This window comes from Ursus americanus, chromosome 9 (genome assembly GCF_024610735.1).
Source record: "Ursus americanus isolate L20-20 chromosome 9, mUrsAme1.1.p, whole genome shotgun sequence".
NCBI classification, from domain to species: Eukaryota; Metazoa; Chordata; class Mammalia; order Carnivora; family Ursidae; genus Ursus; species Ursus americanus.
The window spans coordinates 14201369-14218500 of NC_142135.1; the positions used below are offsets into that span (position 1 = coordinate 14201369).

The 17132-nt window shown below is 44.9% G+C and overlaps 1 protein-coding gene across 16 annotated transcripts in view; it reads left to right on the forward strand.

The window, feature by feature from the left end:
- Positions 1-17132, forward strand: part of LRATD2 (LRAT domain containing 2) — a 338474-nt gene that overhangs the window by 86140 nt on the left and 235202 nt on the right. For 15 of the 16 annotated variants that reach the window (XR_015725702.1, XR_015725689.1, XR_015725691.1 and 12 more), the window contains one exon: positions 868-952. The exons of the other annotated variant lie outside the window; for it this stretch is intronic. The gene's annotated coding sequence lies outside the window, so the exon portion shown is untranslated. The remainder of the gene's footprint in view (positions 1-867; positions 953-17132) is intronic. 16 annotated transcript variants of the gene reach the window in all.

The window sequence follows — 17132 nt, forward strand, 5'->3', positions numbered from 1 at the left end:
TTGAACTCAAAATAATTGTCCTGGTGGACTTAATCTAATCACTTTAAAAGCAGAGTTTTCTTTCAGCGGTAGTAGAGGAGGAAGGCAGAGGGAGGGAGTACGATATAAGGAAGGTTGTTGAAAAGGAAGGGGCCAGGGGGCTAGGTCCTGAGAGCAGCCTCAAGATGCTGAGAGTGGTACCTTGCTGATAGTCAGCAAGAAAATGGGGACCTCGGTCCTACAACCCAAGGAATTGAATTTGGGCAACAATGCGAATGAGCTCGGGAGCCATTCTTCCTGAGAGTTACCATATAGGAACCTAGTACAGGTGATACCTTTGACTTCAGCTTTGTGAGACCCACACAAAGAACCCAGATGAGTCTGCCTGGACTCCTGACCTCCAGTACTGTAACATTATAAACGGGTGTTGTTTTAAGTAGCTCAGTTTGTAGTCATTTATTACACAGCAATAAAAAAAAGAATATATCATTCTTGGTCATTCCACATTCTTATTGATAGTTTCTAGTTATGATGTCTTAACACTTGAGTGGATGTTGAGTGACCTATGTAGTCTTTATGATTGTTAGCAAAATCACCTCCTTATATTTGTACAAATGCTTTTTTTTTTAAGATTTTTTATTTATTTATGTGACCGCGAGACAGCCAGCGAGAGAGGGAACACAGCAGGGGGAGTGGGAGAGGAAGAAGCAGGCTCATAGAGGAGGAGCCCGATGTGGGACTCGATCCCAGAACACCGGGAACGCCCGGAACGCCGGGATCACGCCCTGAGCCCAAGGCAGACGCTTAACGACTGCGCTACCCAGGCGCCCTGTACAAATGCTTTTACAAAGTACTTTCACATATAGTTTTCTCATTTGATTTTCGCAGTTTGTGAAGAATCACATGTCCGTGTTAAAGTTGAAGAAAGTGAACATGGGACATAACGCGACTTGCCAAATAACCATCCTAAGTGGTAAGAGTGGGCTTGAATCCAGGCCCTGGCGCTCCCATTTTACTTACACTTACTCATCAGAAAACCCCTACCCCACATGGGTTATTTGTCTATCTTGTTTTTCTCTTCATTACTCCAAGGTCACCATCATTGCTGTCGTCATTCTCTTCCTCCTGCTGCTGCTTGTTTACTAAATGCTCATTAACTAAATAATGGCAGTTAAAACATTTTTTTAAATGCCAAAACACTTACTGAGTATCTTTTATATGGTGCTTGCTGTCCAACATGGCAAACAAAATGACAAGTGTCCTCTTGTTTCTATACATGGTATGGAGTCTGGGAAATAGAGTCACCAAGAGGACATGCTTCCAAAGCATGTGAAATATATAAGTAGAAATAGACTTCTTTTTCTGGAGTTAACTCACAAAATAAGACAACCCAGCAATCTTTTCTGTCCCTCTGTAAGTTTTTGTCTGGTTTTATTGAACTATAATTGACATATGAAATTGTATTAGTTAGTTGAAGGTGTACAAAATAATGATCTGATATATGTATCTATTGGGAAACGATTGCCACAATAAGTTTAATTCACATCCTTAACATCTACATAGTGTAATAATTGCAACATAGTTCCAATTTTTTCTTGTGATGAGAAATTATAATTTTTTATGATGAAAAATTGTAACTTTTTTTAAGGGGGGGTGGGGCAGAGAGCGAGGGAGAGAGAGAATCTGAAGCAGGCTCCATGCCCAGCATGGAGCCCGATGTGGGGCTTGGTCTCACGACCCTGAGATCATGACCTGAGCCGAAATTAAGAGTTGAACACCTAACCAACTGAGCCACCCAGGTGCCCCAAAATGGTAACTTTCTTCATGATGAGAATTATAACATAGCTAATTTTTTTTCCTGTGATGAGAACTCTTAAGATCCACTCTCTCAGGAACTTTCAAATATACAACCAGCGTTGTTCTCTATAGTCCTCATACTCTACATTAGACCCCAGACCTTATTTATCTTATAACTGGAAGTTCGGACCTTTCATCACCTTCACCCATTTCCCCATTCCCAGCTCATGCCCCATCTTGCCTCTGGCAATCACCAATCTCTTCTCCATTTCTATGAGTTCATGTTTGTTTGTTTTAGGTCCTACAGATGAGAGATCCTACCATGTTTGTCATTCTCTGTCAGATTTATTTCACTAAGTGTAATGCTCTGAAGGTCCGCCTATGTTATCACAAATGGCAGGATTTCCTTTTCTGTGGCTGAATAATATAGACCACAATATGTGTATCACCTTTTCTTCATCCTTTCATCCATCGGTGGATACTTAGGTTGTTTCCATGTCTTGGCTATTGTGAATAATGCTACAGTGAACATGGAGGTGCATATATCTCTTTAGGAGAGCGATTTCAGGTTTTTGTTTTTTGTAAAAAAAATTTCTGTATGATCTTGTCCTTTTCTTTGCAAAAATGGTTTTTGGAGAGGTATTCCTATTTTCTGATTTTTCTTTCAGAAAAATGGTTAGGGCAATTTAATTTGTGTGGGAGAGACTGGAACATGGATGCCCATAAGAGACGAGACTCAGGCGGGAATCCTGCCAGTTTCCTAAACCAGTAAACCTCCCCAGCCTCCTGCCACCCCAGCAAGCCCTTGAGAGTGGGGGGACAGTAAGCAGGACTTGGGAAGACGAGGGAAACCTGCATTCCCACTCCCCAGCACGATGCCTTTTTTCCTTTGAATCAATCCAGTGACCTGGGGAACCTGTCCAGTTGAGACTAAAGGCCAGACTCAGCATAGGGCAGAGAATCCACTACCCAAGTGGTAGAGTCCCTTGTTCTGTTCTTCCCTCTCTCTTTTAATTTTTTTTCCTTGAAGGATGTTTTTTGGTGGGAGGAAATTAAAGTCTAAGAGTACGTTAAATTTGACATGGGGGTTCAGCAACTATCTAGTTGTATCTGTTATCATCTAATCAAACAATTTGGAGTTACTACGGTAGGAGTTAACAGACACCGTCTCCCAGTGTCCGTTCCTTCGGCCCCTATAGCAGCTGTTGCTATGGGAATGGAATCATGTGGGGGTGGACATCCCCCCACCAAAGAACATTCCATGGCTAGACCATGCTCAAAGGATCTCTGTTGGCAGTCCCAGGGAGGGGTAAAGAGGATATTTTGTGACCAGGGTCGGCTCTGGAAGGCCTGGTTAGGAAGGGCTTATGGGCTACAATCTGTTGAAACGTGTCTTGAAGCCAATTTTTCATGGCATGCCCACTGTGTCACTAGGATTATAGCAATATCTGGGGTAGGTGAGGCCAACTGCCCCGCGTGACCCCTGTTCAGCCATCGCTTTGTAGATCATTGATGACAAGCCAGGATCTCACTGTCTGTAAGTCTGAGGACCCTCTTGGTGTGCAGCTCCTACCACTGCTCTGTTGAGCCAGATGGAAGGGACATGGGGGGGGCAGTAAGCTTCATCCCAGCTGGTTGATGAGAAAAGCAAGGCCCAGTCCACCAGAGACTCCCAGTTACAGAAGGGATCAATGACAAGCAAGGAGAGAGAACCAAAGGACTCTCAGTGTTAGGTGTGCATGTGATAAAGAAAAAAAAAAAAAAAGAAAGAAAGAAAACAACTCCAAATCAAGAAAAAAAAATCCATTGTGCCGATCTCTCTTCTATCAAGAACAGATTAAAAAAAAAAATCAAAGTCCCATCTGTTCTGTGTCAACATTAGAGATTGTACATTGTGTTTCATCAAAAGCAGGTTTGCCACGGTGGTGGGGGTTATATTTTTGGAACGTGCTTAGAAACCCGGAGTGACTAAACAGAACTTGGCCCGCCAGGCCCTCTCCTGCTGCCTGTGTTTGTCTTCTTCCGGCAGTTGATGTTTTTAATTGATTTATCTGACCAGGAGGACCCTGGAAAAAGACGAGCAGGTGAAGGCAGCTGCCTGGGCTTCTGGAACAAACACAGATAAGGACCCACGGCTCTCAGCACCACAGCGCAGTTTGCCCATGCACATTTGTCCTCTGAATTCACAGCAGCGGCTTCAGCAGCCCCGTAGCCTCGAGGGTTCACATTTGAGGACCACTGGCTCCATGTGGCCGTGAGTGATGCTGGGGTAGAAATTCCGTCCTGGAGCCTTTCTTCGGCTCTCTGCTGTCTCGCCCCTGAGGTCCGCTGCTGCAGGTCCAAGGATCAGCACAGGCCAGTGGGCTCCTCATTGCCTGGCTTCCAGGCCAGAGGAGAAAAAAGTGGACGAGGTCATCTGTAATCACCGCGCTCTTGTGGCTTTCCCTCTGTGCTTTTTCCTTGGCTTTTCCCGTTTGTCCAACGTGGAGTCCACGCTGCTCGGGTGACACTGAGGATGGTACGCCTCACTGTGCTCTGATGAAAAGCAGACCGTCCCACTCACGCCCTCCAACACCTGTTGCTTTCTGCATGCACGTGCTGCCATCAGGGTGGAAATGATGAGGGCGATCCTGAAAAATGTGCCCGTCTATTCTCGAACTGGATGTAGTGACAAAAGTCCTGAGGGAGATCTCTGTTCAGAGGAAAGGCTTTCATGACGCCTTCCGTGGCACAGCCAGAATGCCCAGGCATCCAGGAGGAGTAGCGGTGGTTGCGGGGGCACAGCCTCGGTGAAGGTGTGTGCATCACCGAGACCTCGGGTATGCAACACTGATCTCCCAGGAGGAAACGGAGGGCCAGTTTGCATTAATAGCCCAAGGACAGAAAGAAGCCAGGAAAAGATGAAGCTTGGAAGATAGGCCACGATGGACCAGGGTGGCCCAGCTGAAGCCCAATGAAGGAGATCGAAAAGACCCCGAGAGAGGTGGTCTGGATAGGTGGCCCAGGCTCATGGAAATACTCCAGGTGGAGAGGAATAAGGCACAGCTGGGTCTGGCAAAGTAGGTGGCTAAGCTGGACCCAGGCACACTGGTTAAGCTATAGGGCCATGTGGTCAAGCTTGTCCAACCTGGGGATTCTCCGTGCTCTGGTCAATGACCTAGGTCAACAAGGTCATCGTAGCAGCAGTGGACATGCATGAAGTGTGCACAGCGAGAGGAACTGATAGTTGTCACCTCAGATATGCATTCTCTCCCCTCTTGATATTTAAAAACAGAATCAACATCCTCCCCTCCCTTCCCCTTTCGATGGAATGAATATGGTGGTGGACTCCTAACAGCAAGTGTTAGGGACCCCTCAAGTTTTGGCCTTTCTGCTCATAGGCCAAGTGGGTATTCCGGCGATTACTTGGAAGAAGGGAAGAACTATGACCGTATTTGGAAGTCACGTTGTCGAAGCAGGCATATTTTGTAGGTTTACCTCACGCACTCTGAGCTTGATAGTGGAATTTATAGCTGCATTTTAAGAGTTATTTTAGGTATGAAACTCCATCTTTAGCATTTTCGAATTGTAATCTCATGTGTTCTCTCCTCAAAACATTGGGGAAAGTATATTCTGAGATGATTCTGACCCCCAAGGGAGTAGGTGTAGGACGTCTGACCGCATCCTTCATAGACATTCCTGCGAGGATTGGCCCCCAACTATAGCTTACTTTGGAAGAATGTGCCGGCGGAAGGCGGCTGCAGACCCTCCACCAGGGAGCAGGGCCAACACCCAGTTACTGAGAAGAAATCTCTAAGGGGATTAGAGGGGCCCCAATTAAGTTTGCATTTGTGAAAGCGATGGAGCTTGAGGTTATATTAAATCAGGCCACATGTGACTGGAATGGAATGGCCCTAGGTGCCTCATCATGTTCCGAGGAGAGCTGGGGGGTGGGGGGGAGTAAGGGGACAGAGGGGGAGGGGAGGGCACTGGAGAGCTAGAGTCCTCACGTCCCCTGGTGACCGCAGGACTCTTGCTGCGTTCATGTTGAAACGAAGGCTGTAGGCTCGAAGCAGGTCGGGAAATGTTTTCTTTGGACTGTAACTGGTTCTTCAGAAGAACAATGTCTTTTTATTATCGTCATTATTATTTCCAATCTCTAACACTTACTATTAAGTGTTTATTGAATGAAGGAAAGAATGAATATTGATTACGCAGTCAGGAAGCCTGGGTTTTAATCCAATCTCCGCCATATCGATTTTTAGTCACCTCTGTCATTGCTGTGATAGTGCCCCTTATACTTTTTATCTGCCTAAATTTTAATGATCTAATTTACATCTCAGTTTCCTCAAACTAGTCTGGGAGCTCTTTAAGGAAAAGGGAGCATCTGTGTCTCACCTGCTCACTGTTTAGCAGGGAGGCCGGGTTTGTTACTTCCTGGTAAGAACACAGGCTCTGGGGCCAGACTGCTTGGGTTCACATCCTGACTCCTCCACTTCCTCGCTGAGTGAGTTCCGGGAAATTGCTTAACGTCTCTGTGGCTTGTAATAAAACTAGATAACAATATCAACAGCCTCACAGATGTGTGTGAAAATTAAATGACAAATACTCTTAAAATGCTTGGGACAGGGGTGCCTGGGTGACTCAGTCCATTAAGCGTCTGCCTTAGGCTCAGGTCATGATCTCAGGGTCTTGGCACTGAGCCCCATGTGGGGCTCTTCGCTCAGCAGGGAGTCTGCTTTTCCCTCTGCCCCTCCCTCGAGTCATGCCCGCGGCCTCTCTCTCTCTCTCTCTCTCTCAAATAAATAAATAAAATCTTAAAAAAATGCTTGGGACAGTGATACAGGCTCAGCAAATATGAACAACTATTTTCCTTATCAACAATTATGTAATATTATAATATTTATATATTTATTAAATTTATAGATAATATTTATAAATTTATATAGATAATATTTATATATATTTATATATATATAACAACACCACTCCATCTTACGGAGCCTGTCTTCTTATCTATAATATAGGAGCTGTAATATAATAACAATAATAATCTGAAGGTTCTCGAGAGGGACAGATGAGACCATGACTAAGAGCCAAAACATCTTTTTTGAAAACCATGAAGTATCTTGAAATTCTCTGGCACCATCATTTCTGGTATTAACTGCAACATAGCTAGAAGAAATGATTTGCTCAAAATTCAGACAGACCTGGAACATTCGGGGTGCTTCCCTGAGTTGCCAAAATACTGCTTAGCTGTGATGCACGCTGCCGAAGCCTCTGGGATTACTGTGCCTTTTTCAGTATTTACGTGAAGATAGAGCCACTGGTCTTTTAGCAAAGCACTGTGCTTCAATCAAAGCTGCCCTGGCTTTACTGTCCCCATCCTCAGTGCCCTTACTCAAAGGTCTGGTAACTCTCAGAGCTGCTCTTGATTTCCAAGCTGCTACATATCAACAGTCAGCCCTTTAAGTGCAGGCTGGATGTGCTATGCATAGATTTTGCTAGGTGCTGTGCACCGTCCAGAGGAGGGAGAGAAAAGCCTACACTAGGAGTTAGGACACATAAGATGGAGGTATAATATTTACCACTAATGAACTGCGGTGCCCCAGGCAAGCCCCCTTGACTATTTGCGGTTCAGTTTCCATTTCTGCAAATTAAAAGCATCAGATTATTTCCCAGATCCTTGCAGAATCAGTGCCCTTGGAGCCCCACTGGTACTTCTGTCATTCTCTATGACACTGGTCAAGTCACCGTCTCTCTTCAATCCGCAGCAGCCTCACTTATCTAGGACTTTTTCTTGAAACATACAATTTTTGTGCTTCTAATATGTCGGTCACTGCACCAGGCATTGAAAATGCACAAACACACACTCACACGGGTATATACACGCACTAATCATTTCCAATGCTTATTGTGTGCAAAGCACTATGGCTTCACACTTTACTGTAGCCTTTATAACAGTTTGATGAGGAAGGTATTTTTGTCCTCATTTGACACATGGGTGAACTGAATCTAAGAGCAACCAACTTGCCCAATGGCACGCTGCTAGTAAGTGGTACAAGCTAAGCTCTGAACCCCATGAATCTGACTCTACCTAACCATGATGCTACATGGTCACCTAGAAAAGATAAGGAAAACATCGGTTTTACCCTAGACTAACCTCATTTATTTTTTATTAAGGTTATTCAACTAGTGGCCATGTGGGGGATGTTGATTCATAGGTGACTAGGTTTGGGCCTGAGACAGAACACACGAGCTGGCTGGATTTGTAGCGGGTTGAAGAGTACCCCGTTCAGTGGGAATACTGCCTCTGAATCCCACAGAAGCCTGAAGAGTTCTGGCCTTTTCTTCCATCATGTTTTTAAGTAATGGCATGGATGAGGGCATGAGTGGGGCAGATTCATTGTGACGTGAATTTGGAAGGACTGGCCAATCAACCAAGTGACAGAATCGTAATGGGAAACGAGGTGCCTGCTAAGTACTTCATACGCATTATCACATTTTAAACACAACCCTCAGTAGAGCTATCCTTATCTCCATTTTATTGATGAGCAGACCCAAGTCTGGGGAAGTGACCATCCAAAGATGATACGGCCTGTAAGTGGATTTTTTTCCTCAAACTAAACTTTCTAATTTGGAATAATTATGTATTTATGGAAAGTGTGCAAAGATAGCACCTAGCATCCTGGTATATACCTTTTTGTTAGTATCTTATATTATGGTGGCGCATTTGTCAAATTAAGAAACCCATATCAGTACATTATTATTAAATTAAAATCCAGCCTTTCTGTTGATTTCATCGTAGTTTTTTTCCATTAATGTTCTTACATTAGGTTCCTAGGGCTGCCATAACAAAATACTTTGAGCTAGGTGGCTTAAAGCAATAGGAATTTATTCTCTCACAGTTCTGGAAGCCAGAAGTCCAAAAGCAAAGGGTCCAGAGGGTGATGCTCTCTCTAAAGACTGTAGAGAGGAGAGCTTCTTTGCTTCTTCTAGCATCTGGTGGTTGCCGGCAATCCCAGAGTTCCTTGGTGCTGTGGTCTGAATATTTGTATTCCCTCTAAATTTGTATGTTGAAATCCTAACGCACGATGTGATGGTATTAGAGGTGGAGTCTTTGGAAATTAATGTCTTTCTGAAAGAGGCCCATGAGAGCACTCTCTTTCCTTCCATCATGTGAGACTATGGCGAGAAGTCTGCAACCCAGATGGGGGCCCTCACCTGCCCATGCTGGCATCCTGGCCTTGGACTTCCAGCCTCCAGAACTGTGAGAAATAAATTTCTGTTGCTTCTAAGCCACCCAGTCTGTGGTGTTTCATTAGAGTAGCCAGAATGGACTGAGACCCTTGGCTTGTAGTCACATCACTTCAATCTCTCCCTCTATTTTTACGTGGCCTTCTCTCCTTCTGATCTGTGTCTCTGTGTATAGCTCTCTCTCCTTTGATAAGGACACCAGTCATACTGGTTTTATGGCCATCCTAATGAAATATGACTGTGTCTTGAGGCACTGGGGTGGTGCAGTTGGTTAAGCATCCAACTCTTGGTTTTGGCTCAAGTCATCATCTCCGTGTTGTGAGCTTGAGCTTGGTATCGGGCTCTGTGCTGGATGTGGAATCTGCTTGAGATTCTCTCTCTCCCTCTATCCCTGTGCCCCTCACCCCCTCTCCCACTCACTCTCTCTGTCTCTCAAATAAATGAATAAATCTTTTAAAAAAAAACATGGCCGCATCTTAACTTAATTACATCTGCACGAACCTATCCCCAAATAAGGTCAAATTCTCAGGTACAGGGTAAACATGGATTTTGGAGGGGATGGGTGGTACACTATTCAATCCAGTACTGTTCTCTTTCTATTTCAGCATCGGATCAGGGGACCACAGTGCATTCAGCTGTCATGTCCCCTCATTCTCCTCTGATCTATTGCAGTTTCTTAGTTTTTCCTTGTTTTTCATGAGCTTGACAGTCTTCTTGAGGAGTATTGGCCAGGTGTCCTGTAGAATGTCTGGGTTTGTCTGATGTTTTTCTCATAATTAGTATGCTGGTTTTTGGAAAGAATACTATGAAAGTGACATGCCCTTGTGTGTTGGCCCTTAATCTCAGGCTCCAGAGCTCAGGTTTTAGTTATAAAACCTGTAACTATAAAGATAAAACATTCCTGAGACTCCGCTGCTGACTTCCTCGTTTACTCTCTTTTCAGGGGCTTGCATAGCTGGACATATAATTGGGGGCTCAGTAGATACCCAATAAATTGACTGATGCAGGATCTGATGACCCCCCCCCGACCCTGTCTCAATTATCTTTCCCCAAACGTGGAACCGTAGCCTTCCCGCTTACATACCCATGACAAACCCATCCACATTGCTAATGTTAATTTATGGTTTTTTGAGATCCACCAATGTATCAAGTGCTGCTGTGAACACAGAGTTGGACATGACCCCTGCCTGGTGGCTTAATAATCCAAATGGCAGGTAAGCAGAGGTCACCTGCAGGAGTTGAGCTGTGTACAAAGATTCCATAGCTTGTCATGGCCCAGACGACTTGATAGGAGGGAAAACAAGAACTTGTTCTCTTGCAAAAGGTAGATTAAGTGGATTCAAATCCTCTCTTGAATATTAATGATTACCAAACAAAGAAAGCTCTCTTATTAAGCATACCTCAGCCTTCACTTCAATTTAGAAGTGACGGGAGAGTTTGTATTTCTTAGTGGATTAAAATTCCAAAATTCTTGCCTTGTCATGTACTTGTTTGCTTGCTTATTTATTTATATATTTACTCGTATATTCCTTTATTCACCCAGGAATTGGGCAGTCTGATGCACTATGGGGCAGCTAGAAAGAGCACATCATTTAGAGTTAGCAGAACTTCTTATAAATCTCAGGTCTCTTAAATTACTAGCTGTACCTAAAGCTAAGACTCAGTTTCCCCAGCTATAATATCACAATGACTTATTCCATTGTGGTGCTGTTTTTGCCTACTCAGCGTTTACTCACCCTCCCCTGGTGACAGCCCCTTCATCCCCAAGGCAATACCCTTCCACCCATGGGTGCAGCCTTGCTCCAGGCATCCTGGACTCCTTAAGCCAAGGAATGGACACATGCTTCAAGCCAGCTTCATTGTACCCCATCTTGGGAATCTGAGTCTCAAAGGGAGTACTATAAGGGAAGAAGTGACTAGAGTGAATTCATTTTGGAAAGGGCATTTGAAGAAGGCTCTCTATGGGTTTCTGCTACCCAGACCTCCTAGGATGACTTCTGATTGTATTGTATTGTATTGTATTGTATTGTATTGTATTGTATTGTATTGTATGTTTTTCTCATGCCAGCTTCTTCATCCTTTTCTTGCATTCTGTGAATCTTCTATCCTTCCCACTGTGTGTGTGTGTGTGTGTGTGTGTGTGTGTGTGTGTGTGTGTATAATCTGCTTATGGAAGCCAGAGTTGGTCTCTTGCCCATGGCCAAGAACCCTAATGGACATTCCTTTAGCTTCTTCACAGCCCTACCCCATTCCAGGAGCTCGAGATAATTCCTTCTTTCTTTCAACTCCCACATTAATTTGTTTATCCATTCCCGAGACCTTACATAGCTTCTTTCTTTACATTCCCATTATTTTTGTATCAATCTTGTCTAACCATGAAAGAGACAATCCAGCTACTGGATGTTTATGGACTGAATTGTGTTCTCCCAATATTCATATGTTGAAATCTTAACCCCCAATACCTCAGAATGTGAAGATATGTGGAGATAAGGTCTCTAAAGAGATGGTTAAGGTAAAATGAGGTCATTCAGATGGACCTTAATCCAGTATGACTGATGTCCTTACAAGAAGAGGAAATTAGGGCACACACACACACACACAGAGGGAAGACCACGTGAGGACACGGGGAGAAGATGGTCATCTACAAGCCAAGGAGAGAGACCTTAGAGGAAACCAACCCTGCCGACACCTTGATCTCAAACTTATAGCTTCCAGAACTGTGAGGAAATAAATTTCTGTTCTTTAAGCCAACCAGTTTGGTGTTTTGTTATGGCAGCCCTAGCAAACCAATGTACCGCTCCAGAATAGAGATCCTGGGATGGACTTCAAACCTATAGTTAACTATGAACAGATTACTTAACCGTGCAGTGGCAATGGTTTTTGCTGGTGATGTGGGGGGTGAAGGAGGCCATGGAGGAGGACAGCAGGTGTGCTTTGAGACTAGGTCAAGTCTCAGAAGGAAAAGAAAGAAAAGGACTAGGTGTGCAGTTTCAGCTTCCTTCCAAATCACTAGTCACCTCAAGTCACTCCTCTTGGTCTAGAAGGAGTAAAGGGGTTAGTCATGTTTTGCTAGTGGAGTTCCCTCCACAGAAAGGAGATATCAGCAATAGGAAAGAGGTTCCCCTCCTGACAAGGTAATGATGAAGAGTAAGAGAAAAGTTGTTGAGAACAAAAGAGAAATTCTATTTGTGTGCTTGGGCAAGTCCCCTCAGCTCACTAACCCCGTTTCCTAATCTCCAGAATAGGGATAATGATACCTGCATCTTCTAGCATTGTTGGGAGCAGTACATGGGAGAAATGCATCCAGTCTATAGAAAGTTCTCTATCAGTCTAAACATTCCTTGAGGGTAGGCACTCTGGTTATATTATTCACCCTTTTATTCCCAATTTACACTTTGGGGCGGCTATGTGGTAGGCATTCTGCTTCTATTTTTGGATGACTAAGTGGCAGCTGTTATTAAGGGGGAGAGGAGACAAATGGACAACTACTCAGAGCCAGGGTTGCTGTCCGTGGGTTTTAGGTACTTGCCGCAGGCTAGTGCAGGGGAGGGCAGAGGATGACTTAAAGGTCAGGATGGAACATATACCAAAAATGATGACTAAGAAAAAATGTAACCTACTTTTCTATATCTGGACTTCCTGCTTGGATGTTCAACTCTGGAGTGGGTGAGAATTTGTAAACTCATTACAATGAATTCGTTGTGAACCGTGGAGTGTGTCTATGGGATTGGAGTTGGGGGAGCAGTGATGAAGTCACCTCCCTACCTGGTCTCCCCCCAACCCCCAGCACATGCACACATGACAGTCCTTCTGCCACATCACGGTGAACATGAAGACAGAGCTCTGTGTGTATAGTTCCTACTCATTCTCCCCCTGCTTCCTATGGGGCGAAAGTCAAGTCCTTATGCCCACATACAAAGCCTTTGTGTCAGGCTCCCTGCCCCTTTGTTTAGCTCACCTCCTCCCCCTGCCTCCTGCCCCAGAACCAGAGTGCTGTTTGCTCAGCCTCCACCCCATCGGCATGACTCCTATTCTGCCTGGATTTCTCTTTTCCCATGTGTCTGCCTGGCAAATGCCTGTTCAGCTCCAACATCGCCTGCTCAGGAGCAGAGGGGCCATGGCAGACCCCGGGAGCCCCCTCCGCCGAAGCCCCATTGACCAGAGTACGATCAGTGCGTTCTACCCTGGCCTCCCACCCTGAGCCCTGAGCCCCTCCAGAGCAGGCTCGGGGGTCTTCCTCTTTATGTCCATGGGTTTCAGCAAATCTGATGAAAGAGTGAATGACTGTTTCTCAGCTTCCGTCAACTGAAGACTTTCCACATGCCAGGCACCCTGCTGACAATTTCCACCTCCTGATATGAGGAAAGGAAAAGTGAGAGCGGCTAAGTAACTCCCCTAAGTGCTTCCAGTGATGCAGCGGGAGGTGGGGACTAGGACTCAGGACTCTGCCGCTGACTTGGTCATGTGTCTACTGAGCATTCACCTAATGAGCACCTACTGTTTAATAAACACCTACCATTGTCAGGATCAGTCACTGTAAAGTTTGCTGGTTCTAGCACAAAAAAATTTTTTTAAACATCTTTTTAAATAGCAGGACCCATAAAGGAGGGGTGATATCTTTTATTCAGAAAAGTCAGAAGCCCCAGTCAAAGGCAGCAAAGAGGAAGGAGAGACAGGCTCTCCCGAGAGGCACTCCTGATAAGGTTTCTCTGCATTCATTCCTGTAGATGGGAAAGGAGCGGGCCTGACATTCCCAGAAAGGCTCTGAGTTCTAAAAAAGGAAGCACTTTGACTCTGGAAGTCTGGAAGGTGTCCATGAGGTGAGCTGCTGCGTGTTTCTGATGCAAATTGCCCACTTTTCCATGTCCCAGAACCCAAATTTTATAAGTCAGTGGGAAATTTTGTTCTAAACACACTTCCCACGTACCAATACATTTTTGACCATAGCAACCAATGCATAGTGGCAGCGATACCCCAAATTCACTCCTACCCCACTCTTTACACAGAGCCCTGCCCTTGACTGCAGCCCCTCCCTCACCCCCAGCTAACTGCTCCCATCTCTGAGTGGTGTCTGTTTTACCACTGACCTGACGATGTTTCACTGTTGACGAAGCATCTTTGGCCTGCATTTTTCATCCTTGGCATTTAGGGCGTCATTTCGTACCACCTTCTCTTTTTAGTGGTAATAACTAATGACGCATCTTATAGTCCAAGGGCTCTTAGATTTGCCAAGTTCCCTGTGTGCTCAGCCCAGCGCATATCCAGGTCCTGTAGGGGAAGTGAAGGAGGCATCTGGAATTCGCACTTCTCTGGAAGTCACATTTCTGCATCTAACGTAGCTGTGGGGGTGGAAGTTGGTATAACGAGCTGTCAAGAAGCAAAGCGCCACACCAACATCTGGTCGTTTCACTTACTAGAGATGAGATGTCCTTCCCAGACCTTTCCGTGGGCTGTTCTGTGTAGAGTTAGGAATGGCTCCTAGGTGCCCAGGGAAAAGATCACCAACAGCAAAAGGCTGATCTTGAGGCATCAAGAAAAGGTTATGTTACATCTTGTATTCTCAGTTTAAAATCCAAAGGAAGATTTTTTTTTCTGCTGTTTTTGAAAAATATCCTCAAAATTAACATTTCTAGCAAATAGGTTTGTCTGTAACCTTGGCAAATTGTCATTTACTTATGGAGATTGCCCCATACTTCAAAAACTGCTGACGAGGGGTTGAACTGTGGTGGGTACACGGGTTTCTTTCTTTTAAGGAATTTGTTAAATCTTTTGAGGAAAACATGCAGGGCAGTTACCCACTCTCTGAAACCTCTCATTCCTAACAGACCCTGAAGAATGGACCACTTTCGCCTCTGGGAGCAAAGTAAGGAGTGTGTGTGTGTGTGTGTGTGTGTGTGTGTGTGTGTGTGTGACTTGTATGGGCTATGTGTCAATGTGTAAATACTTACATATATAAGCTCATTTCATCCTCAAACGACCCTTTCTGTGTTATTGTGTCCCAGATTTGCATGAGGCCTTGGACATTCTGTTTCCCTGTCCCTTCGACCGTGCCTATTTGAGCACTTCTCTGTCCAAATGACGCCGCTGAGCAGCTGGTGCATGCGAGCCGTCTTGGTTGGGTGCGCCATCTTACCTTCATACGCCTGGGGGTAGGAGAGGAGGAGAGGAAGTTCAGCAGGAGGCCCGGGCTTTAAGGCCAGTTCCTTCAGAGATTGGTCATTGGTGCTGAGCACACGTAAGGCTTACCCACCCAGTCCTTTAACATATAAACAAGGGACCATGCTAGACACGGAGTCTCGCCTTTTACATCTGTGAAATCTGGAAGGCGCCGTGTGCCCTTTCCAGTCCAGGGCTACCGCCGGGAGTAAATGTAGAAACCCTTTGAAGAAGATGAAGAATGTCAGATGCAAGGCATTTTAATAATTAACAAAGCTTTAAACACACATAAAAAGGCTGCATGACAACATCAAATACTAAACTATGCTGTACCACCGATTAATAATGCTGGGCCGATTCTGACATGTGATACAATTATCTCCCCCTCTAAATTATCTCCATTTTGCTGCCATTAGAATAATCTTCCTTTTAAGGCAAAAGCCTGTAATGGACACCACTTTGCCTACTTGAGTCAGTTCTAACAATGACAAAAGCCACACCTAGTCTTTAATGAGAACCTACTTTGTACCTGGCACTGTGCTGGTTGCTGTGGCTCAGAGCACAGTGACACCTCTTGGTATAATCTCAACCAAGTGACTTAACCTCCACGAGCCTCAGTTTCCTCCCCTGTCAAATGGGGATAGCAGTTATATCTGCAGGCCTGCTGCACACAGGTGTGCAAGCCATACAGTGCACAGAGACACCCGATCTAAGGAAACACCATTCACCCCATCAACACGAGGGACTGGTGTTATTTATTCCCCGAGTTTCCCAGCAGATGCCAACAGAGTGTTTTGTTCTAACAGAATAGTTTATTATGACAATTTTCCAACAGATGGGAGTAAAATAAAGGGAGGCTTTTACTGCTTTATACATAAGCTCCAAAGAGACAAGGAGCAACCTCAAGTACCCAACTCAAGGGTTGTTATGAGCATTGATTGCATAAATATATAAAAAGCACAGAGAACAGTGTTAGAAAAAAAATGTAGGAAGAATCCATAAGTGGCACTAATTATAAATTATCTGCATCCTCTGGAGTAATCACCTTTATTCCTCATCACAACCTCAAAAGGAAATACTATTTCAAACACTGCTTTACAAATAAAATTAGCGAAGGGCGGAGAGATCGAATAATATCTTAAATTTCAGCAAGGTAGTGAGCGGCTGAGTTTGGGATCTGAACTAAAGCCTATCTGCTTGAGCCTGAGCCACTGACTACTCTATGGGCTTATTCCGTGTGTGCCAAGGTGAACCTTGCCCCGCCCCATCTGCCTGAGCTTTGCCCTCCCCCACCCATGGTGTCCTCATCGCTCCACAGTGTAGACAGTGTAGCCAGGGCCATCATGCATGGTCCCCAGGAGCTTCTGCCTCATTTCTCCTCCACCACAATGACCTTGCTTAGGTATTAAGGCTTATCCTTAAATTGCCGTATTAACCTGCATTAAGGTTACTGCTCTGCTCAAAACCCTGCAATGGGTCCCCATTTCACAGAATGAAACTCCAAGTTTGATCATGGCTTTCAAGTCCTTACAGGGTCTTGTCAGTCGAATCCCTTCTCTGTTTTCCTTTCCTTGCTGTTTTTCTCTTCTTCATGCTAATCAGGCTATGTACTTATGTATTTGTTTGTCTCCTCCCCACCAGCATGTAAGCGCAAGAGTGTGGAGACCTCATCTGTTTGCTTCCTGCCCTGTTGCTCAGGCTTGGAATAGTGTGCCTGCCTGTATTCGTCTGCTAGGACTTCCCTAACAAAATACCACAGACTGGGTGGCTTAAACAATAAACATTTATTTTCTCACAGTGCTGGAGGCTAGAAATCCAAGATCAATGTGCTCTCAGGTCAGGTTGATGTCTGGTAGAAGCCCTCTTCCTGATTTGTGGACAGCCACTTTCTGGGTATGTCCTCACGTGGTATTTCTAATGTGCGTAGACAGAGGGAGAGATTTAGAGATCTCTAGTGTCTCCTT